This window comes from Symphalangus syndactylus, chromosome 1 (genome assembly GCF_028878055.3).
Source record: "Symphalangus syndactylus isolate Jambi chromosome 1, NHGRI_mSymSyn1-v2.1_pri, whole genome shotgun sequence".
Classification (NCBI taxonomy): domain Eukaryota; kingdom Metazoa; phylum Chordata; class Mammalia; order Primates; family Hylobatidae; genus Symphalangus; species Symphalangus syndactylus.
In genome coordinates, this window is record NC_072423.2 from 5,290,982 (window position 1) to 5,317,623 (window position 26,642).

Sequence of the window (26,642 nt, forward strand, 5' to 3'; positions counted from 1 at the left end):
TAGGCCTCTTAGCGCTCAGAATGTCCAAATGCAGTTTCTACAGAAAGAGTGTTTCAGAACGGCTCAATCAAAAGTAAGGTTCAACTCTGTTAGTTGAATGCACAGAACAGAAAGTAGTTTCATACAATGCTTCTGTGTAGTTTATATTTGAACATATTCTTTTTTCCACTATTACCCACTTAGCGCTACGAATGTCCAGTTGCATTTTCTACAGACAGAGTGTTTCAAAACTGCTCAATCAAAAGTATGGTTTAACTCTGTTAGCTGAATGCTCAGATCAGAAAGAAGTTTCACAGAATGCTTCTGTGTAGTGTATATTTGAATATATTCCTTTTTCCACTACTACGCTCTTAGCGCTCCAAATGTCCAGTTGCATTTTCTACAGAAAGAGTGTTCAGATCTGCTCAATCAAAAATATGGTTTAACTCTGTTAGCTGAATGCACAGATCAGAAAGAAGTTTCACCGAATGATTCTGTGTAGTTTATATTTGAAGACATTCCTTTTTCCACTATTACCCTCTTAGCGCTCCGAATCTCCACTTGCATTTTCTACAAAAAGAGTGTTTCATAACTGCTCAATCAAAAATATGTTTTATCTCTGTTAACTGAATTTACAGATCAGAAATAAGTTTCACAGAATGCATCTGTGTAGTTTTAATTTGAAGATATTTTTTTCCCAATGTAGGCCTCTTAGCGCTTAGCATGTCCAATTGCAGTTTCTACAGAAAGAGTGTTTCAGAACGGCTCAATCAAAAGTAAGGTTCAACTCTGTTAGTTGAATGCACAGAACAGAAAGAATTTTCACAGAATGCTACTGTGTAGTTTATATTTGAATATATTCCTTTTTCCACTATTACCCTCTTAGCGCTCCGAATGTCCACTTGCATTTTCTACAGAAAGAGTGTTCAGAACTTCGCAATCAAAAGTATGGTTTAACTCTGTTAGCTTAATGAACATATCAGAAATAAGTTTCACACAATGCTTCTGTGTAGTTTTTATTTGAAGATATTATTTTTCCCAATAGAGGCCTCTTAGCGCTCAGAATGTCCAATTGCAGTTTCTACAGAAAGAGTGTTTCAGAAAGGCTCAATCATAAGTAAGGTTCAACTCTGTTAGTTGAATGCACAGAACAGAAAGAAGTTTCATACAATGCTTCTGTGTAGTTTATATTTGAACATATTCTTTTTTCCACTATTAAACACTTAGCGCTACGAATGTCCAGTTGCATTTTCTACAGACAGAGTGTTTCAAAACTGCTCAATCAAAAGTATGGTTTAACTCTGTTAGCTGAATGCTCAGATCAGAAAGATGTTTCACAGAATGCTTCTGTGTAGTTTATATTTGAATATATTCCTTTTTCCACTACTACTCTCTTAGCGCTCCAAATGTCCAGTTGCATTTTCTACAGAAAGAGTGTTCAGATCTGCTCAATCAAAAGTATGGTTTAACTCTGTTAGCTGAATGCACAGATCAGAAAGAAGTTTCACAGAATGATTCTGTGTAGTTTATATTTGGAGACATTCCTTTTTCCACTATTACCCTCTTAGCGCTCCGAATCTCCACTTGCATTTTCTACAGAAAGAGTGTTTCAGAACGGCTCAATCAAAACTAAGTTTCAACAATTTTAGTTGAACAAACAGAACAGAAAGAAGTTTCACAAAATTCTTCTGTGTAGTTTTTATTTGTAAACATTCTTTTTCCCAATATAGGCCTCCTAGCGCTCAGAATGTCCAATTGCAGTTTCTACAGAAAGAGTGTTTCAGAACGGCTCAATCAAAAGTAAGGTTAAACTCTGTTAGTTGAATGCACAGAACAGAAAGAAGTTTCATACAATGCTTCTGTGTAGTTTATATATGAACATATTCTTTTTTCCACTATTACCCACTTAGCGCTACGAATGTCAAGTTGCATTTTCTAGAGACAGAGTGTTTCAAAACTGCTCAATCAAAATTATGGTTTAACTCTGTTAGCTGAATGCTCAGATCAGAAAGAAGTTTCACAGAATGCTTCTGTGTAGTTTATATTTGAATATATTCCTTTTTCCACTACTACGCTCTTAGCGCTCCAAATGTCCAATTGCATTTTCTACAGAAAGAGTGTTCAGATCTGCTCAATCAAAAGTATGGTTTAACTCTGTTAGCTGAATGCACAGATCAGAAAGAAGTTTCACCGAATGATTCTGTGTAGTTTATATTTGAAGACATTCCCTTTTTCCACTATTACCCTCTTAGCGCTCCGAATCTCCACTTGCATTTTCTACAAAAAGAGTGTTTCATAACTGCTCAATCAAAAATGTGTTTAATCTCTGTTAACTGAATTTACAGATCAGAAATAAGTTTCACAGAATGCATCTGTGTAGTTTTTATTTGAAGATATTCTTTTTCCCAATGTAGGCCTCTTAGCGCTTAGCATGTCCAATTGCAGTTTCTACAGAAAGAGTTCTCCAGAACGGCTCAATCAAAAGTAAGGTTCAACTCTGTTAGTTGAATGCACAGAACAGAAAGAATTTTCACAGAATGCTACTGTGTAGTTTATATTTGAATATATTCCTTTTTCCACTATTACCCTCTTAGCGCTCCAAATGTCCACTTGCATTTTCTACAGAAAGAGTGTTCAGAACTGCGCAATCAAAAGTATGGTTTAACTCTGTTAGCTTAATGAACATATCAGAAATAAGTTTCACACAATGCTTCTGTGTAGTTTTTATTTGAAGATATTATTTTTCCCAATATAGGCCTCTTAGCGCTCAGAATGTCCAATTGCAGTTTCTACAGAAAGAGTGTTTCAGAAAGGCTCAATCAAAAGTAAGGTTCAACTCTGTTATTTGAATGCACAGAACAGAAAGAAGTTTCATACAATGCTTCTGTGTAGTTTATATTTGAACATATTCTTTTTTCCACTATTACCCACTTAGCGCTACGAATGTCCAGTTGCATTTTCTACAGACAGAATGTTTCAAAACTGCTCAATCAAATGTATGGTTTAACTCTGTTAGCTGAATGCTCAGATCAGAAACAAGTTTCACAAAATGATTCTGTGTAGTTTATATTTGGAGACATTCCTTTTTCCACTATTACCCTCTTAGCGCTCCGAATCTCCACTTGCATTTTCTACAGAAAGAGTGTTTCAGAACGGCTCAATCAAAACTAAGGTTCAACTCTTTTAGTTGAACAAACAGAACAGAAAGAATTTTCACAGAATGCTACTGTGTAGTTTATATTTGAATATATTCCTTTTTCCACTATTACCCTCTTAGCGCGCCGAATGTCCACTTGCATTTTCTACAGAAAGAGTGTTTCAGAACGGCTCAATCAAAAGTAAGGTTCAACTCTGTTAGTTGAATACACAGAACAGAAAGAAGTTTCATACAATGCTTCTGTGTAGTTTATATTTGAACATATTCTTTTTTCCACTATTACCCACTTAGCGCTACGAATGTCCAGTTGCATTTTCTACAGACAGAGTGTTTCAAAACTGCTCAATCAAAAGTATGGTTTAACTCTGTTAGCTGAATGCTCAGATCAGAAAGAAGTTTCACAGAATGCTTCTGTGTAGTTTATATTTGAATATATTCCTTTTTCCACTACTACGCTCTTAGCGCTCCAAATGTCCAGTTGCATTTTCTACAGAAAGAGTGTTCAGATCTGCTCAATCAAAAGTATGGTTTAACTCTGTTAGCTGAATGCACAGATCAGAAACAAGTTTCACCGAATGATTCTGTATAGTTTATATTTGAGGACATTCCTTTTTCCACTATTACCCTCTTAACGCTCGGAATCTCCACTTGCATTTTCTACAAAAAGAGTGTTTCATAACTGCTCAATCAAAAATATGTTTTATCTCTGTTAACTGAATTTACAGATCAGAAATAAGTTTCACAGAATGCATCTGTGTAGTTTTTATTTGAAGATATTCTTTTTCCCAATGTAGGCCTCTTAGCGCTTAGCATGTCCAATTGCAGTTTCTACAGAAAGAGTGTTTCAGAACGGCTCAATCAAAAGTAAGGTTCAACACTGTTAGTTGAATGCACAGAACAGAAAGAATTTTCACAGAATGCTACTGTGTAGTTTATATTTGAATATATTCCTTTTTCCACTATTACCCTCTTAGCGCTCCGAATGTCCACTTGCATTTTCTACAGAAAGAGTGTTCAGAACTGCGCAATCAAAAGTATGGTTTAACTCTGTTAGCTTAATGAACATATCAGGAATAAGTTTCACACAATGCTTCTGTGTAGTTTTTATTTGAAGATATTATTTTTCCCAATAGAGGCCTCTTAGCACTCAGAATGTCCAATTGCAGTTTCTACAGAAAGAGTGTTTCAGAACGGCTCAATCAAAACTAAGGTTCAACTCTTTTAGTTGAACAAACAGAACAGAAAGAAGTTTCACACAATTCTTCTGTGTAGTTTTTATTTGTAGACATTCTTTTTCCCAATATATGCCTCTTAGCGCTCAGAATGTCCAATTGCAGTTTCCACAGAAAGAGTGTTTCAGAACGGCTCAATCAAAAGTAAGGTTCAACTCTGTTAGTTGAATGCACAGAACAGAAAGAAGTTTCATACAATGCTTCTGTGTAGTTTATATTTGAACATATTCTTTTTTCCACCATTACCCACTTAGCGCTACGAATGTTCAGTTGCATTTTCTACAGACAGTGTGTTTCAAAACTGCTCAATCAAAAGTATGGTTTAACTCTGTTCGCTGAATGCTCAGATCAGAAAGAAGTTTCACAGAATGCTTCTGTGTAGTTTATATTTGAATATATTCCTTTTTCCACTACTACGCTCTTAGCGCTCCAAATGTCCTGTTGCATTTTCTAGAGAAAGAGTGTTCAGATCTGCTCAATCAAAAGTATGGTTTAACTCTGTTAGCTGAATGCACAGATCAGAAAGAAGTTTCACCGAATGATTCTGTGTAGTTTATATTTGGAGACATTCCTTTTTCCACTATTACCCTCTTAGCGCTCCGAATATCCACTTGCATTTTCTACAGAAAGAGTGTTTCAGAACGGCTCAATCAAAAGTAAGGTTCAACTCTGTTAGTTGAATGCACAGAACAGAAAGAAGTTTCATACAATGCTTCTGTGTAGTTTATATTTGAACATATTCTTTTTTCCACTATTACCCACTTAGCGCTACGAATGTCCAGTTGCATTTTCTACAGACAGAGTGTTTCAAAACTGCTCAATCAAAAGTATGGTTTAACTCTGTTAGCTGAATGCTCAGATCAGAAAGAAGTTTCACAGAATGCTTCTGTGTAGTTTATATTTGAATATATTCCTTTTTCCACTAATACGCTCTTAGCGCTCCAAATGTCCAGTTGCATTTTCTACAGAGAGAGTGTTCAGATCTGCTCAATCAAAAGTATGGTTTAACTCTGTTAGCTGAATGCACAGATCAGAAAGAAGTTTCACCGAATGATTCTGTGTAGTTTATATTTGAAGACATTCCTTTTTCCACTATTACCCTCTTAGCGCTCGGAATCTCCACTTGCATTTTCTACAAAAAGAGTGTTTCATAACTGCTCAATCAAAAATATGTTTTATCTGTGTTAACTGAATTTACAGATCAGAAATAAGTTTCACAGAATGCATCTGTGTAGTTTTTATTTGAAGATATTCTTTTTCCCAATGTAGGCCTCTTAGCGCTTAGCATGTCCAATTGCAGTTTCTACAGAAAGAGTGTTTCAGAACGGCTCAATCAAAAGTAAGGTTCAACTCTGTTAGTTGAATGCACAGAACAGAAAGAATTTTCACAGAATGCTACTGTGGAGTTTATATTTGAATATATTCCTTTTTCCACTATTACCCTCTTAGCGCTCCGAATGTCCACTTGCATTTTCTACAGAAAGAGTGTTCAGAACTGCGCAATCAAAAGTATGGTTTAACTCTGTTAGCTTAATGAACATATCAGGAATAAGTTTCACACAATGCTTCTGTGTAGTTTTTATTTGAAGATATTATTTTTCCCAATAGAGGCCTCTTAGCGGTCAGAATGTCCAATTGCAGTTTCTACAGAAAGAGTGTTTCAGAAAGGCTCAATCAAAAGTCAGGTTCAACTCTGTTAGTTGAATGCACAGAACAGAAAGAAGATTCATACAATGCTTCTGTGTAGTTTATATTTGAACATATTCTTTTTTCCACTATTACCCACTTAGCGCTACGAATGTCCAGTTGCATTTTCTACAGACAGAGTGTTTGAAAACTGCTCAATCAAAAGTATGGTTTACCTCTGTTAGCTGAATGCTCAGATCAGAAAGAAGTTTCACAGAATGCTTCTGTGTAGTTTATATTTGAATATATTCCTTTTTCCACTACTACTCTCTTAGCGCTCCAATTGTCCAGTTGCATTTTCTACAGAAAGAGTGTTCAGATCTGCTCAATCAAAAGTATGGTTTAACTCTGTTAGCTGAATGCACAGATCAGAAAGAAGTTTCACAGAATGATTCTGTGTGGTTTATATTTGGAGACATTCCTTTTTCCACTATTACCCTCTTAGCGCTCCGAATCTCCACTTGCATTTTCTACAAAAAGAGTGTTTCAGAACTGCTCAATCAAAAATATGTTTTATCTCTGTTAACTGAATTTACAGATCAGAAATAAGTTTCACAGAATGCATCTGTGTAGTTTTTATTTGAAGATATTCTTTTTCCCAATGTAGGCCTCTTAGCGCTTAGCATGTCCAATTGCAGTTTATACAGAAAGAGAGTTTCAGAACGGCTCAATCAAAAGTAAGGTTCAACTCTGTTAGTTGAATGCACAGAACAGAAAGAATTTTCACAGAATGCTACTGTGTAGTTTATATTTGAATATATTCCTTTTTCCACTATTACCCTCTTAGCGCTCCGAATGTCCACTTGCATTTTCTACAGAAAGAGTGTTCAGAACTGCGCAATCAAAAGTATGGTTTAACTCTGTTAGCTTAATGAACATATCAGAAATAAGTTTCACACAATGCTTCTGTGTAGTTTTTATTTGAAGATATTATTTTTCCCAATAGAGGCCTCTTAGCGCTCAGAATGTCCAATTGCAGTTTCTACAGAAAGAGTGTTTCAGAAAGGCTCAATCAAAAGTAAGGTTCAACTCTGTTAGTTGAATGCACAGAACAGAAAGAAGTTTCATACAATGCTTCTGTGTAGTTTATATTTGAACATATTCTTTTTTCCACTATTACCCACTTAGCGCTACGAATGTCCAGTTGCATTTTCTACAGACAGAGTGTTTCAAAACTGCTCAATCAAAAGTATGGTTTAACTCTGTTAGCTGAATGCTCAGATCAGAAAGAAGTTTCACAGAATGCTTCTGTGTAGTTTATATTTGAATATATTCCTTTTTCCACTACTACTCTCTTAGCGCTCCAAATGTCCAGTTGCATTTTCTACAGAAAGAGTGTTCAGATCTGCTCAATCAAAAGTATGGTTTAACACTGTTAACTGAATGCACAGATCAGAAAGAAGTTTCACAGAATGATTCTGTGTAGTTTATATTTGGAGACATTCCTTTTTCCAGTATTACCCTCTTAGCGCTCCGAATCTCCACTTGCATTTTCTACAGAAAGAGTGTTTCAGAACGGCTCAATCAAAACTAAGGTTCAACTCTTTTAGTTGAACAAACAGAACAGAAAGAAGTTTCACACAATTCTTCTGTGTAGTTTTTATTTGTAGACATTCTTTTTCCCAATATAGGCCTCTTAGCGCTCTGAATGTCCAATTGCAGTTTCTACAGAAAGAGTGTTTCAGAACGGCTCAATCAAAAGTAAGGTTCAACTCTGTTAGTTGAATGCACAGAACAGAAAGAAGTTTCATACAATGCTTCTGTGTAGTTTATATTTGAACATATTCTTTTTTCCACTATTACCCACTTAGCGCTACGAATGTCCAGTTGCATTTTCTACAGACAGAGTGTTTCAAAACTGCTCAATCAAAAGTATGGTTTAACTCTGTTAGATGAATGCTCAGATCAGAAAGAAGTTTCACAGAATGCTTCTGTGTAGTTTATATTTGAATATATTCCTTTTTCCACTACTACGCTCTTAGCGGTCCAAATGTCCAGTTGCATTTTCTACAGAAAGAGTGTTCAGATCTGCTCAATTAAAAGTATGGTTTAACTCTGTTAGCTGAATGCACAGATCAGAAAGAAGTTTCACCGAATGATTCTGTGTAGTTTATATTTGAAGACATTCCTTTTTCCATTATTACCCTCTTAGCGCTCCGAATCTCCACTTGCATTTTCTACAAAAAGAGTGTTTCATAACTGCTCAATCAAAAATATGTTTTATCTCTGCTAACTGAATTTACAGAACAGAAATAAGTTTCACAGAATGCATCTGTGTAGTTTTTATTTGAAGATATTCTTTTTCCCAATGTAGGCCTCTTAGCGCTTAGCATGTCCAATTGCAGTTTCTACAGAAAGAGTGTTTCAGAACGGCTCAATCAAAAGTAAGGTTCAACTCTGTTAGTTGAATGCACAGAACAGAAAGAAGTTTCATACAATGCTTCTGTGTAGTTTATATTTGAACATATTCTTTTTTCCACTATTACCCACTTAGCGCTACGAATGTCCAGTTGCATTTTCTACAGACAGAGTGTTTCAAAACTGCTCAATCAAAAGTATGGTTTAACTCTGTTAGCTGAATGCTCAGATCAGAAAGAAGTTTCACAGAATGCTTCTGTGTAGTTTATATTTGAATATATTCCTTTTTCCACTACTACGCTCTTAGCGCTCCAAATGTCCAGTTGCATTTTCTACAGAAAGAGTGTTCAGATCTGCTCAATCAAAAGTATGGTTTAACTCTCTTAGCTGAATGCACAGATCAGAAAGAAGTTTCACCGAATGATTCTGTGGAGTTTATATTTGGAGACATTCCTTTTTCCACTATTACCCTCTTAGCGCTCCGAATCTCCACTTGCATTTTCTACAAAAAGAGTGTTTCATAACTGCTCAATCAAAAATATGTTTTATCTCTGTTAACTGAATTTACAGATCAGAAATAAGTTTCACAGAATGCATCTGTGTAGTTTTTATTTGAAGATATTCTTTTTCCCAATGTAGGCCTCTTAGCGCTTAGCATGTCCAATTGCAGTTTCTACAGAAAGAGAGTTTCAGAACGGCTCAATCAAAAGTAAGGTTCAACTCTGTTAGTTGAATGCACAGAACAGAAAGAATTTTCACAGAATGCTACTGTGTAGTTTATATTTGAATATATTCCTTTTTCCACTATTACCCTCTTAGTGCTCCGAATGTCCACTTGCATTTTCTACAGAAAGAGTGTTCAGAACTGCGCAATCAAAAGTATGGTTTAACTCTGTTAGCTTAATGAACATATCAGAAATAAGTTTCACACAATGCTTCTGTGTAGTTTTTATTTGAAGATATTATTTTTCCCAATAGAGGCCTCTTAGCGCTCAGAATGTCCAATTGCAGTTTCTACAGAAAGAGTGTTTCAGAAAGGCTCAATCAAAAGTAAGGTTCAACTCTGTTAGTTGAATGCACAGAACAGAAAGAAGTTTCATACAATGCTTCTGTGTAGTTTATATTTGAACATATTCTTTTTTCCACTATTACCCACTTAGCGCTACGAATGTCCAGTTGCATTTTCTACAGACAGAGTGTTTCAAAACTGCTCAATCAAAAGTATGGTTTAACTCTGTTAGCTGAATGCTCAGATCAGAAAGAAGTTTCACAGAATGCTTCTGTGTAGTTTATATTTGAATATATTCCTTTTTCCACTACTACTCTCTTAGCGCTCCAAATGTCCAGTTGCATTTTCTACAGAAAGAGTGTTCAGATCTGCTCAATCAAAAGTATGGTTTAACTCTGTTAACTGAATGCACAGATCAGAAAGAAGTTTCACAGAATGATTCTGTGTAGTTTATATTTGGAGACATTCCTTTTTCCAGTATTACCCTCTTAGCGCTCCGAATCTCCACTTGCATTTTCTACAGAAAGAGTGTTTCAGAACGGCTCAATCAAAACTAAGGTTCAACTCTTTTAGTTGAACAAACAGAACAGAAAGAAGTTTCACACAATTCTTCTGGGTAGTTTTTATTTGTAGACATTCTTTTTCCCAATGTAGGCCTCTTAGCGCTCAGAATGTCCAAATGCAGTTTCTACAGAAAGAGTGTTTCAGAACGGCTCAATCAAAAGTAAGGTTCAACTCTGTTAGTTGAATGCACAGAACAGAAAGTAGTTTCATACAATGCTTCTGTGTAGTTTATATTTGAACATATTCTTTTTTCCACTATTACCCACTTAGCGCTACGAATGTCCAGTTGCATTTTCTACAGACAGAGTGTTTCAAAACTGCTCAATCAAAAGTATGGTTTAACTCTGTTAGATGAATGCTCAGATCAGAAAGAAGTTTCACAGAATGCTTCTGTGTAGTTTATATTTGAATATATTCCTTTTTCCACTACTACGCTCTTAGCGCTCCAAATGTCCAGTTGCATTTTCTACAGAAAGAGTGTTCAGATCTGCTCAATCAAAAGTATGGTTTAACTCTGTTAGCTGAATGCACAGATCAGAAATAAGTTTCACCGAATGATTCTGTGTAGTTTATATTTGAAGACATTCCTTTTTCCACTATTACCCTCTTAGCGCTCCGAATCTCCACTTGCATTTTCTACAAAAAGAGTGTTTCATAACTGCTCAATCAAAAATATGTTTTATCTCTGCTAACTGAATTTACAGATCAGAAATAAGTTTCACAGAATGCATCTGTGTAGTTTTTATTTGAAGATATTCTTTTTCCCAATGTAGGCCTCTTAGCGCTTAGCATGTCCAATTGCAGTTTCTACAGAAAGAGTGTTTCAGAACGGCTCAATCAAAAGTAAGGTTCAACTCTGTTAGTTGAATGCACAGAACAGAAAGAATTTTCACAGAATGCTACTGTGTAGTTTATATTTGAATATATTCCTATTTCCACTATTACCCTCTTAGCGCTCCGAATGTCCACGTGCATTATCTACAGAAAGAGTGTTCAGATCTGCGCAATCAAAAGTATGGTTTAACTCTGTTAGCTTAATGAACATATCAGAAATAAGTTTCACACAATGCTTATGTGTAGTTTTTATTTGAAGATATTATTTTTCCCAATATAGGCCTCTTAGCGCTCAGAATGTCCAATTGCAGTTTTTACAGAAAGAGTGTTTCACAACGGCTCAATCAAAAGTAAGGTTCAACTCTGTTAGTTGAATGCACAGAATAGAAAGAAGTTTCATACAATGCTTCTGTGTAGTTTATATTTGAACATATTATTTTTTCCACTATTACCCACTTAGCGCTACGAATGTCCAGTTGCATTTTCTACAGACAGAGTGTTTCAAAACTGCTCAATCAAAAGTATGGTTTAACTCTGTTAGCTGAATGCTCAGATCAGAAAGAAGTTTCACAGAATGCTTCTGTGTAGTTTATATTTGAATATATTCCTTTTTCCACTACTACGCTCTTAGCGCTCCAAATGTTCAGTTGCATTTTCTACAGAAAGAGTGTTCAGATCTGCTCAATCAAAAGTATGCTTTAACTCTGTTAGCTGAATGCACAGATCAGAAAGAAGTTTCACCGAATGATTCTGTGTAGTTTATATTTGAAGACATTCCTTTTTCCACTATTACCCTCTTAGCGCTCCGAATCTCCACTTGCATTTTCTACAAAAAGAGTGTTTCATAACTGCTCAATCAAAAATATGTTTTATCTCTGCTAACTGAATTTACAGATCAGAAATAAGTTTCACAGAATGCATCTGTGTAGTTTTTATTTGAAGATATTCTTTTTCCCAATGTAGGCCTCTTAGCGCTTAGCATGTCCAATTGCAGTTTCTACAGAAAGAGTGTTTCAGAACGGCTCAATCAAAAGTAAGGTTCAACTCTGTTAGTTGAATGCACAGAACAGAAAGAATTTTCACAGAATGCTACTGTGTAGTTTATATTTGAATATATTCCTTTTTTCACTATTACCCTCTTAGCGCTCCGAATGTCCACGTGCATTTTCTACAGAAAGAGTGTTCAGATCTGCGCAATCAAAAGTATGGTTTAACTCTGTTACCTTAATGAACATATCAGAATTAAGTTTCACACAATGCTTCTGTGTAGTTTTTATTTGAAGATATTATTTTTCCCAATATAGGCCTCTTAGCGCTCAGAATGTCCAATTGCAGTTTCTACAGAAAGAGTATCTCAGAAAGCCTCAATCAAATGTCAGGTTCAACACTGTTAGTTGAATGCACAGAACAGAAAGAAGTTTCATACAATGCTTCTGTGTAGTTTATATTTGAACATATTCTTTTTTCCACTATTACCCAATTAGCGCTACGAATGTCCAGTTGCATTTTCTACAGACAGAGTGTTTCAAAACTGCTCAATCAAAAGTATGGTTTAACTCTGTTAGCTGAATGCACAGATCAGAAAGAAGTTTCACAGAATGATTCTGTGTAGTTTATATTTGGAGACATTCCTTTTTCCACTATTACCCTCTTAGCGCTCCGAGTCTCCACTTTCATTTTCTACAGAAAGAGTGTTTCAGAACGGCTCAATCAAAACTAAGGTTCAACTCTTTTAGTTGAACAAACAGAAAAGAAAGAAGTTTCACACAATTCTTCTGTGTAGTTTTTATTTGTAGACATTCTTTTTCCCAATATAGGCCTCTTAGCGCTCAGAATGTCCAATTGCAGTTTCTACAGAAAGAGTGTTTCAGAACGGCTCAATCAAAAGTAAGGTTCAAATCTGTTAGTTGAATGCACAGAACAGAAAGAAGTTTCATACAATGCTTCTGTGTAGTTTATATTTGAACATATTCTTTTGTCCACTATTACCCACTTAGCGCTACGAATGTCCAGTTGCATTTTCTACAGACAGAGTGTTTCAAAACTGCTCAATCAAAAGTATGGTTTAACTCTGTTAGCTGAATGCTCAGATCAGAGAGAAGTTTCACAGAATGCTTCTGTGTAGTTTATATTTGAATATATTCCTTTTTCCACTACTACGCTCCTAGCGCTCCAAATGTCCAGTTGCATTTTCTACAGAAAGAGTGTTCAGATCTGCTCAATCAAAAGTATGGTTAAAGCCTGTTAGCTGAATGCACAGATCAGAAAGAAGTTTCACCGAATGATTCTGTGTAGTTTATATTTGAAGACATTCCTTTTTCCACTATTACCCTCTTAGCGCTCCGAATCTCCACTTGCATTTTCTACAAAAAGAGTGTTTCATAACTGCTCAATCAAAAATATGTTTTATCTCTGCTAACTGAATTTACAGATCAGAAATAAGTTTCACAGAATTCATCTGTGTAGTTTTTATTTGAAGATATTCTTTTTCCCAATGTAGGCCTCTTAGCGCTTAGCATGTCCAATTGCAGTTTCTACAGAAAGAGTGTTTCAGAACGGCTCAATCAAAAGTAAGGTTCAAATCTGTTAGTTGAATGCACAGAACAGAAAGAATTTTCACAGAATGCTACTGTGTAGTTTATATTTGAATATATTCCTTTTTCCACTATTACCCTCTTAGCGCTCCGAATGTCCACTTGCATTTTCTACAGAAAGAGTGTTCAGAACTGCGCAATCAAAAGTATGGTTTAACTCTGTTAGCTTAATGAACATATCAGAAATAAGTTTCAAACAATTCTTCTGTGTAGTTTTTATTTGAAGATATTATTTTTCCCAATATAGGCCTCTTAGCGCTCAGAATGTCCAATTGCAGTTTCTACAGAAAGAGTGTTTCAGAAAGGCTCAATCAAAAGTCAGGTTCAACTCTGTTAGTTGAATGCACAGAACAGAAAGAAGTTTCATACAATGCTTCTGTGTAGTTTATATTTGTACATATTCCTTTCTCCACTATTACCCACTTAGTGCTACGAATGTCCAGTTGCATTTTCTACAGACAGAGTGTTTCAAAACTGCTCAATCAAAAGTATGTTTTAACTCTGTTAGCTGAATGCTCAGATCAGAAAGAAGTTTCACCGAATGTTTCTGTGTAGTTTATATTTGAATATATTCCTTTTTCCACTATTACGCTCTTAGCGCTCCAAATGTCCAGTTGCATTTTCTACAGAAAGAGTGTTCAGATCTGCTCAATCAAAAGTATGGTTTAACTGTGTTAGCTGAATGCACAGATCAGAAAGAAGTTTCACCGAATGATTCTGTGTAGTTTATATTTGAAGACATTCCTTTTTCCACTATTACCCTCTTAGCGCTCCGAATCTCCACTTGCATTTTCTACAAAAAGAGTGTTTCATAACTGCTCAATCAAAAATATGTTTTATCTCTGCTAACTGAATTTACAGATTAGAAATAAGTTTCACAGAATGCATCTGTGTAGTTTTTATTTGAAGATATTCTTTTTCCCAATGTAGGCCTCTTAGCGCTTAGCATGTCCAATTGCAGTTTCTACAGAAAGAGTGTTTCAGAACGGCTCAATCAAAAGTAAGGTCCAATTCTGTTAGTTGAATGCACAGAACAGAAAGAATTTTCACAGAATGCTACTGTGTAGTTTATATTTGAATATATTCCTTTTTCCACTATTACCCTCTTAGCGCTCCGAATGTGCACTTGCATTTTCTACAGAAAGAGTGTTCAGAACTGCGCAATCAAAAGTATGGTTTAACTCTGTTAGCTTAATGAACATATCAGAAATAAGTTTCACACAATGCTTCTGTGTACTTTTTATTTGAAGATATTATTTTTCAAAATATAGGCCTCTTAGCGCTCAGAATGTCCAATTGCAGTTTCTACAGAAAGAGTGTTTCAGAACGGCTCAATCAAAAGTAAGGTTCAACTCTGTTAGTTGAATGCACAGAACAGAAAGAAGTTTCATACAATGCTTCTGTGTAGTTTATATTTGAACATATTCTTTTTTCCACTACTACTCTCTTAGCGCTCCAAATGTCCAGTTGCATTTTCTACAGAAAGAGTGTTCAGATCTGCTCAATCAAAAGTATGGTTTAACTCTGTTAGCTGAATACACAGATCAGAAAGAAGTTTCACAGAATGATTGTGTGTAGTTTATATTTGGAGACATTCCTTTTTCCACTATTACCCTCTTAGCGCTCCGAATCTCCACTTGCATTTTCTACAGAAAGAGTGTTTCAGAACGGCTCAATCAAAACTAAGGTTCAACTCTTTTAGTTGAACAAACAGAACAGAAAGAAGTTTCACACAATTCTTCTGTGTAGTTTTTATTTGTAGACATTCTTTTTCCCAATATAGGCCTCTTAGCGCTCAGAATGTCCAATTGCAGTTTCTACAGAAAGAGTGTTTCAGAAAGGCTCAATCAAAAGTAAGGTTCAACTCTGTTAGTTGAATGCACAGAACAGAAAGAAGTTTCATACAATGCTTCTGTGTAGTTTATATTTGAACATATTCTTTTTTCCACTATTACCCACTTAGCGCTACGAATGTCCAGTTGCATTTTCTACAGACAGAGTGTTTCAAAACAGCTCAATCAAAAGTATGGTTTAACTCTGTTAGCTGAATGCTCAGATCAGAAAGAAGTTTCACAGAATGCTTCTGTGTAGTTTATATTTGAATATATTCCTTTTTCCACTGCTACGCTCTTAGCGTTCCAAATGTCCAGTTGCATTTTCTACAGAAAGAGTGTTCAGATCTGCTCAATCAAAAGTATGGTTTAACTCTGTTAACTGAATGCACAGATCAGAAAGAAGTTTCACCGAATGATTCTGTGTAGTTTACATTTGAAGACATTCCTTTTTCCACTATTACCCTCTTAGCGCTCCGAATCTCCACTTGAATTTTCTACAAAAAGAGTGTTTCATAACTGCTCAATCAAAAATATGTTTTATCTCTGTTAACTGAATTTACAGAACAGAAATAAGTTTCACAGAATGCATCTGTGTAGTTTTTATTTGAAGATATTCTTTTTCCCAATGTAGGCCTCTTAGCGCTTAGCATGTCCAATTGCAGTTTCTACAGAAAGAGTGTTTCAGAACGGCTCAATCAAAAGTAAGGTTCAACTCTGTTAGTTGAATGCACAGAACAGAAAGAATTTTCACAGAATGCTACTGTGTAGTTTATATTTGAATATATTCATTTTTCCACTATTACCCTCTTAGCGCTCCGAATGTCCACTTGCATTTTCTACAGAAAGAGTGTTCAGAACTGCGCAATCAAAAGTATGGTTTAACTCTGTTAGCTTAATGAACATATCAGAAATAAGTTTCAAACAATGCTTCTGTGTAGTTTTTATTTGAAGATATTATTTTTCCCAATAGAGGCTTCTTAGCGTTCAGAATGTCCAATTGCAGTTTCTACAGAAAGAGTGTTTCAGAAAGGCTCAATCAAAACTAAGGTTCAAATCTTTTAGTTGAACAAACAGAACAGAAAGAAGTTTCACAAAATTCTTCTGTGTAGTTTTTATTTGTAGACATTCTTTTTCCCAATGTAGGCCTCTTAGCGCTCAGAATGTCCAATTGCAGTTTCTACAGAAAGAGTGTTTCAGAACGGCTCAATCAAAAGTAAGGTTCAACTCTGTTAGTTGAATGCACAGAACAGAAAGAAGTTTCATACAATGCTTCTGTGTAGTTTATATTTGAACATATTCTTTTTTCCACTATTACCCACTTAGCGCTACGAATGTCCAGTTGCATTTTCTACAGACAGAGTGTTTCAAAACTGCTCAATCAAAAGTATGGTTTAACTCTGTTAGCTGAATGCTCAGATCAGAAAGAAGTTTCACAGAATGCTTCTGTGTAGTTTATATTTGAATATATTCCTTTTTCCACTACTACGCTCTTAGCGCTCCAAATGTCCAGTTGCATTTTCTACAGAAAGAGTGTTCAGATCTGCTCAATCAAAAGTATGGTTTAACTCTGTTAGCTGAATGCACAGATCAGAAAGAAGTTTCACCGAACGATTCTGTGTAGTTTATATTTGAAGACATTCCTTTTTCCACTATTACCCTCTTAGCGCTCCGAATCTCCACTTGCATTTTCTACAAAAAGAGTGTTTCATAACTGCTCAATCAAAAATATGTTTTATCTCTGCTAACTGAATTTACAGATCAGAAATAAGTTTCACAGAATGCATCTGTGTAGTTTTTATTTGAAGATATTCTTTTTCCCAATGTAGGCCTCTTAGCGCTTAGCATGTCCAATTGCAGTTTCTACAGAAAGAGTGTTTCAGAACGGCTCTATCAAAAGTAAGGTTCAACTCTGTTAGTTGAATGCACAGAACAGAAAGAATTTTCACAGAATGCTACTGTGTAGTTTATATTTGAATATATTCCTTTTTCCACTATTACCCTCTTAGCGCTCCGAATGTCCACGTGCATTATCTACAGAAAGAGTGTTCAGATCTGCGCAATCAAAAGTATGGTTTAACTCTGTTAGCTTAATGAACATATCAGAAATAAGTTTCACACAATGCTTCTGTGTAGTTTTTATTTGAAGATATTATTTTTCCCAATATAGGCCTCTTAGCGCTCAGAATGTCCAATTGCAGTTTCTACAGAAAGAGTGTTTCAGAACGGCTCAATCAAAAGTAAGGTTCAACTCTGTTAGTTGAATGCACAGAACAGAAAGAAGTTTCATACAATGCTTCTGTGTAGTTTATATTTGAACATATTCCTTTTTCCACTATTACCCACTTAGCGCTACGAATGTCCAGTTGCATTTTCTACAGACAGAGTGTTTCAAAACTGCTCAATCAAAAGTATAGTTTAACTCTGTTAGCTGAATGCTCAGATCAGAAAGAAGTTTCACAGAATGCTTCTGTGTAGTTTATATTTGAATATATTCCTTTTTCCACTACTACGCTCTTAGCGCTCCAAATGTCCAGTTGCATTTTCTACAGAAAGAGTGTTCAGATCTGCTCAATCAAAAGTATGGTTAAACTCTGTTAGCTGAATGCACAGATCAGAAAGAAGTTTCACCGAATGATTCTGTGTAGTTTATATTTGAAGACATTCCTTTTTCCACTATTACCCTCTTAGCGCTCCGAATCTCCACTTGCATTTTCTACAAAAAGAGTGTTTCATAACTGCTCAATCAAAAATATGTTTTATCTCTGCTAACTGAATTTACAGATCAGAAATAAGTTTCACAGAATGCATCTGTGTAGTTTTTATTTGAAGATATTCTTTTTCCCAATGTAGGCCTCTTAGCGCTTAGCATGTCCAATTGCAGTTTCTACAGAAAGAGTGTTTCAGAACGGCTCAATAAAAAGTAAGGTTCAACTCTGTTAGTTGAATGCACAGAACAGAAAGAATTTTCACAGAATGCTACTGTGTAGTTTATATTTGAATATATTCCTTTTTCCAGTATTACCCTCTTAGCGCTCCGAATGTCCACGTGCATTTTCTACAGAAAGAGTGTTCAGATCTGCGCAATCAAAAGTATGGTTTAACTCTGTTAGCTTAATGAACATATCAGAAATAAGTTTCACACAATGCTTCTGTGTAGTTTTTATTTGAGGATATTATTTTTCCCAATATAGGCCTCTTAGCGCTCAGAATGTCCAATTGCAGTTTCTACAGAAAAAGTATTTCAGAAAGCCTCAATCAAAAGTCAGGTTCAACACTGTTAGTTGAATGCACAGAACAGAAAGAAGTTTCATACAATGCTTCTGTGTAGTTTATATTTGAACATATTCTTTTTTCCACCTTTACCCACTTAGCGCTACGAATGTCCAGTTGCATTTTCTACAGACAGAGTGTTTCAAAACTGCTCCATCAAAAGTATGGTTTAACTCTGTTAGCTGAATGCACAGATCAGAAAGAAGTTTCACAGAATGATTCTGTGTAGTTTATATTTGGAGACATTCCTTTTTCCACTATTACCCTCTTAGCGCTCCGATTCTCCACTTTCATTTTCTACAGAAAGAGTATTTCAGAACGGCTCAATCAAAACTAAGGTTCAACTCTTTTAGTTGAACAAACAGAACAGAAAGAAGTTTCACACAATTCTTCTGTGTAGTTTTTATTTGTAGACATTCTTTTTCCCAATATAGGCCTCTTAGCGCTCAGAATGTCCAATTGCCGTTTCTACAGAAAGAGGGTTTCAGAACGGCTCAATCAAAAGTAAGGTTCAACTCTGTTAGTTGAATGCACAGAACAGAAAGAAGTTTCATACAATGCTTCTGTGTAGTTTATATTTGAACATATTCTTTTGTCCACTATTACCCACTTAGCGCTACGAATGTCCAGTTGCATTTTCTACAGACAGAGTGTTTCAAAACTGCTCAATCAAAAGTATGGTTTAACTCTGTTAGCTGAATGCTCAGATCAGAAAGAAGTTTCACAGAATGCTTCTGTGTAGTTTGTATTTGAATATATTCCTTTTTCCACTACTACGCTCCTAGCGCTCCAAATGTCCAGTTGCATTTTCTACAGAAAGAGTGTTCAGATCTGCTCAATCAAAAGTATGGTTAAACCCTGTTAGCTGAATGCACAGATCAGAAAGAAGTTTCACCGAATGATTCTGTGTAGTTTATATTTGAAGACATTCCTTTTTCCACTATTACCCTCTTAGCGCTCCGAATCTCCACTTGCATTTTCTACAAAAAGAGTGTTTCATAACTGCTCAATCAAAAATATGTTTTATCTCTGTTAACTGAATTTACAGATCAGAAATAAGTTTCACAGAATTCATCTGTGTAGTTTTTATTTGAAGATATTCTTTTTCCCAATGTAGGCCTCTTAGCGCTTAGCATGTCCAATTGCAGTTTCTACAGAAAGAGTGTTTCAGAACGGCTCAATCAAAAGTAAGGTTCAACTCTGTTAGTTGAATGCACAGAACAGAAAGAATTTTCACAGAATGCTACTGTGTAGTTTATATTTGAATATATTCCTTTTTCCACTATTACCCTCTTAGCGCTCCGAATGTCCACTTGCATTTTCTACAGAAAGAGTGTTCAGAACTGCGCAATCAAAAGTATGGTTTAACTCTGTTAGCTTAATGAACATATCAGAAATACGTTTCACACAATGCTTCTGTGTACTTTTTATTTGAAGATATTATTTTTCCCAATATAGGCCTCTTAGCGCTCCGAATCTCCACTTGCAGTTTCTACAGAAAGAGTGTTTCAGAAAGGCTCAATCAAAAGTCAGGTTCAACTCTGTTATTTGAATGCACAGAACAGAAGGAAGTTTCATACAATGCTTCTGTGTAGTTTATATTTGAACATATTCCTTTCTCCACTATTACCCACTTAGCGCTACGAATGTCCAGTTGCATTTTCTACAGACAGAGTGTTTCAAAACTGCTCAATCAAAAGTATGTTTTAACTCTGTTAGCTGAATGCTCAGATCAGAAAGAAGTTTCACAGAATGTTTCTGTGTAGTTTACATTTGAATATATTCCTTTTTCCACTACTACGCTCTTAGCGCTCCAAATGTCCAGTTGCATTTTCTACAGAAAGAGTGTTCAGATCTGCTCAATCAAAAGTATGGTTTAAATCTGTTAGCTGAATGCACAGATCAGAAATAAGTTTCACCGAATGATTCTGTGTAGTTTATATTTGAAGACATTCCTTTTTCCACTATTACCCTCTTAGCGCTCCGAATCTCCACTTGAATTTTCTACACAAAGAGTGTTTCATAACTGCTCAATCAAAAATATGTTTTATCTCTGCTAACTGAATTTACAGATTAGAAATAAGTTTCACAGAATGCATCTGTGTAGTTTTTATTTGAAGATATTCTTTTTCCCAATGTAGGCCTCTTAGAGCTTAGCATGTCCAATTGCAGTTTCTACAGAAAGAGTGTTTCAGAACGGCTCAATCAAAAGTAAGGTTCAACTCTGTTAGTTGAATGCACAGAACAGAAAGAATTTTCACAGAATGCTACTGTGTAGTTTATATTTGAATATATTCCTTTTTCCACTATTACCCTCTTAGCGCTCCGAATGTCCACTTGCATTTTCTACAGAAAGAGTGTTCAGAACTGCGCAATCAAAAGTATGGTTTAACTCTGTTAGCTTAATGAACATATCAGAAATAAGTTTCACACAATGCTTCTGTGTACTTTTTATTTGAAGATATTATTTTTCCCAATATAGGCCTCTTAGCGCTCAGAATGACCAATTGCAGTTTCTACAGAAAGAGTGTTTCAGAACGGCCCAATCAAAAGTAAGGTTCAACTCTGTTAGTTGAATGCACAGAACAGAAATAAGTTTCATACAATGCTTCTGTGTAGTTTATATTTGAACATATTCTTTTTTCCACTACTACTCTCTTAGCGCTCCAAATGTCCAGTTGCATTTTCTACAGAAAGAGTGTTCAGATCTGCTCAATCAAAAGTATGGTTTAACTCTGTTAGCTGAATTCACAGATCAGAAAGAAGTTTCACAGAATGATTCTGTGTAGTTTATATTTGGAGACATTCCTTTTTCCACTATTACCCTATTAGCGCTCCGAATCTCCACTTGCATTTTCTACAGAAAGAGTGTTTCAGAACGGCTCAATCAAAACTAAGGTTCAACTCTTTTAGTTGAACAAACAGAACAGAAAGAAGTTTCACACAATTCTTCTGTGTAGTTTTTATTTGTAGACATTCTTTTTCCCAATATAGGCCTCTTAGCGCTCAGAATGTCCAATTGCAGTTTCTACAGAAAGAGTGTTTCAGAAAGGCTCAATCAAAAGTAAGGTTCAACTCTGTTAGTTGAATGCACAGAACAGAAAGAAGTTTCATACAATGCTTCTGTGTAGTTTATATTTGAACATATTCTTTTTTCCACTATTACCCACTTAGCGCTACGAATGTCCAGTTGCATTTTCTACAGACAGAGTGTTTCAAAACTGCTCAATCAAAAGGATGGTTTAACTCTGTTAGCTGAATGCTCAGATCAGAAAGAAGTTTCACAGAATGCTTCTCTGTAGTTTATATTTGAATATATTCCTTTTTCCACTGCTACGCTCTTAGCGCTCCAAATGTCCAGTTGCATTTTCTACAGAAAGAGTGTTCAGATCTGCTCAATCAAAAGTATGGTTTAACTCTGTTAACTGAATGCACAGATCAGAAAGAAGTTTCACCGAATGATTCTGTGTAGTTTACATTTGAAGACATTCCTTTTTCCACTATTACCCTCTTAGCGCTCTGAATCTCCACTTGCATTTTCTAGAAAAAGAGTGTTTCATAACTGCTCAATCAAAAATATGTTTTATCTCTGTTAACTGAATTTACAGAACAGAAATAAGTTTCACAGAATGCATCTGTGTAGTTTTTATTTGAAGATATTCTTTTTCCCAAAGTAGGCCTCTTAGCGCTTAGCATGTCCAATTGCAGTTTCTACAGAAAGAGTGTTTCAGAACGGCTCAATCAAAAGTAAGGTTCAACTCTGTTAGTTGAATGCACAGAACAGAAAGAATTTTCACAGAATGCTACTGTGTAGTTTATATTTGAATATATTCCTTTTTCCACTATTACCCTCTTAGCGCTCCGAATGTCCACTTGCATTTTCTACAGAAAGAGTGTTCAGAACTGCGCAATCAAAAGTATGGTTTAACTCTGTTAGCTTAATGAACATATCAGAAATAAGTTTCAAACAATGCTTCTGTGTAGTTTTTATTTGAAGATATTATTTTTCCCAATAGAGGCCTCTTAGCGCTCAGAATGTCCAATTGCAGTTTCTAAAGAAAGAGTGTTTCAGAACGGCTCAATCAAATGTAAGGTTCAACTCTGTTAGTTGAATGCACAGAACAGAAAGAAGTTTCATACAATGCTTCTGTGTAGTTTATATTTGAACATATTCTTTTGTCCACTATTACCCACTTAGCGCTACGAATGTCCAGTTGCATTTTCTACAGACAGAGTGTTTCAATACTGCTCAATCAAAAGTATGGTTTAAATCTGTTAGCTGAATGCTCAGATCAGAAAGAAGTTTCACAGAATGCTTCTGTGTAGTTTATATTTGGAGACATTCCTTTTTCCAGTATTACCCTCTTAGCGCTCCGAATCTCCACTTGCATTTTCTACAGAAAGTGTGTTTCAGAACGGCTCAATCAAAACTAAGGTTCAACTCTTTTAGTTGAACAAACAGAACAGAAAGAAGTTTCACACAATTCTTCTGTGTAGTTTTTATTTGTAGACATTCTTTTTCCCAATATAGGCGTCTTAGCGCTCTGAATGTCCAATTGCAGTTTCTACAGAAAGAGTGTTTCAGAACGGCTCAATCAAAAGTAAGGTTCAACTCTGTTAGTTGATTGCACAGAACAGAAAGAAGTTTCATACAATGCTTCTGTGTAGTTTATATTTGAACATATTATTTTTTCCACTATTACCCACTTAGCGCTACGAATGTCCAGTTGCATTTTCTACAGACAGAGTGTTTCAAAACTGCTCAATCAAATGTATGTTTTAACTCTGTTAGATGAATGCTCAGATCAGAAAGAAGTTTCACAGAATGCTTCTGTGTAGTTTATATTTGAATATATTCCTTTTTCCACTACTACGCTCTTAGCGCTCCAAATGTCCAGTTGCATTTTCCACAGAAAGAGTGTTCAGATCTGCTCAATTAAAAGTATGGTTTAACTCTGTTAGCTGAATGCACATATCAGAAAGAAGTTTCACCGAATGATTCTGTGTAGTTTATATTTGAAGACATTCCTTTTTCCACTATTACCCTCTTAGCGCTCTGAATCTCCACTTGCATTTTCTACAAAAAGAGTGTTTCATAACTGCTCAATCAAAAATATGTTTTATCTCTGTTAACTGAATTTACAGAACAGAAATAAGTTTCACAGAATGCATCTGTGTAGTTTGTATTTGAAGATATTCTTTTTCCCAATGTAGGCCTCTTAGCGCTTAGCATGTCCAATTGCAGTTTCTACAGAAAGAGTGTTTCAGAACGGCTCAATCAAAAGTAAGGTTCAACTCTGTTAGTTGAATGCACAGAACAGAAAGAATTTTCACAGAATGCTACTGTGTAGTTTATATTTGAATATATTCCTTTTTCCACTATTACCCTCTTAGCGCTCCGAATGTCCACTTGCATTTTCTACAGAAAGAGTGTTCAGAACTGCGCAATCAAAAGTATGGTTCAACTCTGTTAGCTTAATGAACATATCAGAAATAAGTTTCAAACAATGCTTCTGTGTAGTTTTTATTTGAAGATATTATTTTTCCCAATAGAGGCCTCTTAGCGCTCAGAATGTCCAATTGCAGTTTCTACAGAAAGAGTGTTTCAGAAAGGCTCAATCAAAAGTAAGGTTCAACTCTGTTACTTGAATGCACAGAACAGAAAGAAGTTTCATACAATGCTTCTGTGTAGTTTATATTTGAACATATTCTTTTTTCCACTATTACCCACTTAGCGCTACGAATGTCCAGTTGCATTTTCTACAGACAGAGTGTTTCAAAACTGCTCAATCAAAAGTATGGTTTAACTCTGTTAGCTGAATGCTCAGATCAGAAAGAAGTTTCACAGAATGCTTCTGTGTAGTTTATATTTGAATATATTCCTTTTTCCACTACTACTCTCTTAGCGCTCCAAATGTCCAGTTGCATTTTCTACAGAAAGAGTGTTCAGATCTGCTCAATCAAAAGTATGGTTTAACTCTGTTAGCTGAATGCACAGATCAGAAAGAAGTTTCACAGAATGATTCTGTGTAGTTTATATTTGGAGACATTCCTTTTTCCACTATTAACCTCTTAGCGCTCCGAATCTCCACTTGCATTTTCTACAGAAAGAGTGTTTCTGAACGGCTCAATCAAAACTAATGTTCAAATCTTTTAGTTGAACAAACAGAACAGAAATTAGTTTCACACAATTATTCTGTTTAGTTTTTATTTGTAGACATTCTTTTTCCCAATGTAGGCCTCTTAGCGCTCAGAATGTCCAATTGCAGTTTCTACAGAAAGAGTGTTTCAGAACGGCTCAATCAAAAGTAAGTTTCAACTCTGTTAGTTGAATGCACAGAACAGAAAGAAGCTTCATACAATGCTTCTGTGTAGTTTCTATTTGAACATATTCTTTTTTCCACTATTTCCCACTTAGCGCTACGAATGTCCAGTTGCATTTTCTACAGACAGAGTGTTTCAAAACTGCTCAATCAAAAGTATGGTTTAACTCTGTTAGCTGAATGCTCAGATCAGAAAGTAGTTTCACAGAATGCTTCTGGGTAGTTTATATTTGAATATATTCCTTTTTCCACTACTACGCTCTTAGCGCTCCAAATGTCCAGTTGCATTTTCTACAGAAAGAGTGTTCAGATCTGCTCAATCAAAAGTATGGTTTAACTCTGTTAGCTGAATGCACAGATCAGAAAGAAGTTTCACCGAATGATTCTGTGTAGTTTATATTTGAAGACATTCCTTTTTCCACTATTACCCTCTTAGCGCTCCGAATCTCCACTTGCATTTTCTACAAAAAGAGTGTTTCATAACTGCTCAATCAAAAATATGTTTTATCTCTGTTAACTGAATTTACAGAACAGAAATAAGTTTCACAGAATGCATCTGTGTAGTTTTTATTTGAAGATATTCTTTTTCCCAATGTAGGCCTCTTAGCGCTTAGCATGTCCAATTGCAGTTTCTACAGAAAGAGTGTTTCAGAACGGCTCAATCAAAAGTAAGGTTCAACTCTGTTAGTTGAATGCACAGAACAGAAAGAATTTTCACAGAATGCTACTGTGTAGCTTATATTTGAATATATTCCTTTTTCCACTATTACCCTCTTAGCGCTCCGAATGTCCACTTGCATTTTCTACAGAAAGAGTGTTTCAGAACGGCTCAATCAAAACTAAGGTTCAAATCTTTTAGTTGAACAAACAGAACAGAAAGAAGTTTCACACAATTCTTCTGTGTAGTTTTTATTTGTACACATTCTTTTTCCCAACGTAGGCCTCTTAGCGCTCAGAATGTCCAATTGCAGTTTCTACAGAAAGAGTGTTTCAGAACGGCTCAATCAAAAGTTAGGTTCAACTCTGTTAGTTGAATGCACAGAACAGAAAGAAGTTTCATACAATGCTTCTGTGTAGTTTATATTTGAACATAGTCTTTTTTCCACTATTACCCACTTAGCGCTACGAATGTCCAGTTGCATTTTCAACAGACAGAGTGTTTCAAAACTGCTCAATCAAAAGTATGGTTTAACTCTGTTAGCTGAATGCTCAGATCAGAAAGAAGTTTCACAGAATGCTTCTGTGTAGTTTATATTTGAATATATTCCTTTTTCCACTACTACGCTCTTAGCGCTCCAAATGTCCAGTTGCATTTTCTACAGAAAGAGTGTTCAGATCTGCTCAATCAAAAGTATGGTTTAACTCTGTTAGCTGAATGCACAGATCAGAAAGAAGTTTCACCGAATGATTCTGTGTAGTTTATATTTGAAGACATTCCTTTTTCCACTATTACCATCTTAGCGCTCCGAATCTCCACTTGCATTTTCTACAAAAAGAGTGTTTCATAACTGCTCAATCAAAAATATGTTTTATCTCTGCTAACTGAATTTACAGATCAGAAATAAGTTTCACGGAATGCATCTGTGTAGTTTTTATTTGAAGATATTCTTTTTCCCAATGTAGGCCTCTTAGCGCTTAGCATGTCCAATTGCAGTTTCTACAGAAAGAGTGTTTCAGAACGGCTCAATCAAAAGTAAGGTTCAACTCTGTTAGTTGAATGCACAGAACAGAAAGAATTTTCACAGAATGCTACTGTGTAGTTTATATTTGAATATATTCCTTTTTCCACTATTACCCTCTT